At 48.5% G+C, this 1,545-nt stretch overlaps 1 pseudogene; it reads left to right on the top strand.

Annotated features, from left to right (window-relative positions):
* The first annotated feature begins 832 nt into the window (after positions 1-832).
* LOC104540950 lies at positions 833-1,291 on the top strand (annotated as a pseudogene).
* The last annotated feature ends 254 nt before the right edge of the window (positions 1,292-1,545 follow it).

The raw sequence follows: 1,545 nt of genomic DNA on the forward strand, positions 1-1,545 counted from the left end.
CCCCCCTCATCTTCCCCCCCACACCCCAAAGACTTTTCATTACAGTTAACCCCCACTCCATTCTCCGGAATATAATATTGGAAAAGGAGACAAAAGACACTGGAAGTTACTGCAGAAATCATAACGACTGGATTTGTTCAATACCGATGTTTCATTTTTACTTTATTTGATTTTTTATTTTTAAGGGCTGGTCTCTCTTTATACAAAGAGCTCCTGTGATTTTTATTTTGGGTTTGGTTTTGGTTTGTTTTGGGTTTTTTTTTCCAAGTCCTTTCTCGGCCACCTTCTTACCTTAGAATGCTCCGAGAAGTGCAACTTTCCTTTTGGTCTTTTCCACTTGAAGATGGGTTGGTGATTCTGAGTTTCAGGACTTCAGCAGAAGGAATAAACAGATGTTTGGCAACTTTAGGCAGGACAAGGGGTGGGTTGCTTGCAGGAATGGGTAGTTTGAGGGTTCTTTTTTAATTTTTAATTTTTTTTTTTAAAGCTGTGGTGCTGCTGGAGGGGAAATAGCGTTACTGGACTGAAGTCACAGATCTGACACTTATACGGAACACCAGTCCTACATTTTTAATTATGACATTTAGCATTTCTCCCTCACCCTCCCGCCCCTTCCCCCTTCTCCACTGTTACTGGGAATAGACACAGGCTGGGTGCGAAACGCTGGAACATTTCTGTTCCGCGACGGGGGAGAGGGGCACATCTGAACGTTATTTTACCTCCTTTTAAATTTTAATTTTATTTCATTTTGGGGTCTACTTGTGCTCCTTTTATTATTTTTTTCCTAAAAGGTCCTCTTTTTGTTGTTGTTTGTATTCCATCCCGCTTGTAGGACCGGCATGATGGAGTGCCAAGCCACAGTTCCCGGCTGTCCCAGCTGGGATCCGTCTCCCAGGGACCCTACTCCAGCGCTCCGCCGCTCTCTCACACCCCATCCTCGGATTTTCAGCCGCCTTATTTCCCACCCCCCTACCAGCCTCTTCCTTACCACCAAAGCCAGGACCCTTACTCCCATGTCAATGACCCCTACTCCCTAAACCCCTTGCACCAGCCCCAGCAGCACCCCTGGGGACAGAGGCAGAGGCAAGAGGTGGGATCAGAAACGGGGTCGCTGCTGCCACAGCCTCGGGCCGCCCTGCCCCAGCTTTCGGGACTGGACCCCAGGCGGGACTACCACTCCGTCAGGAGGCCAGATGTCCTTCTGCATTCAGCTCACCATGGCCTTGACTCCGGCATGGGGGACAGCCTTTCCCTGCACGGCATCGGACACCCGGGGATGGAGGAGGTCCAGGTAAGGCACCGCGCTTTTCTCCTTAGTAGTGCATTTGCCTGCCAGGCTGGACCCCCCAATTCCTTGGCTAAAAATGCTCGGTGAAGAGGTTGCAGCAATATTACCATCCTTTTTTCCCCACATAATTGTGAGAATCCCCTTCCCTCAGCTTTTCTTTTTCTTCTTTTTGATTATTATTTTTTAAAAAATTTATTCCATCGTGTCACGCTCAGGCTCTGCTCTGTAAACCCTCCTCTCCATGGCAGAGGGCGGGG

Source organism: Mesitornis unicolor, unplaced genomic scaffold (genome assembly GCF_000695765.1).
Source record: "Mesitornis unicolor isolate BGI_N332 unplaced genomic scaffold, ASM69576v1 scaffold40235, whole genome shotgun sequence".
NCBI lineage: Eukaryota > Metazoa > Chordata > Aves > Mesitornithiformes > Mesitornithidae > Mesitornis > Mesitornis unicolor.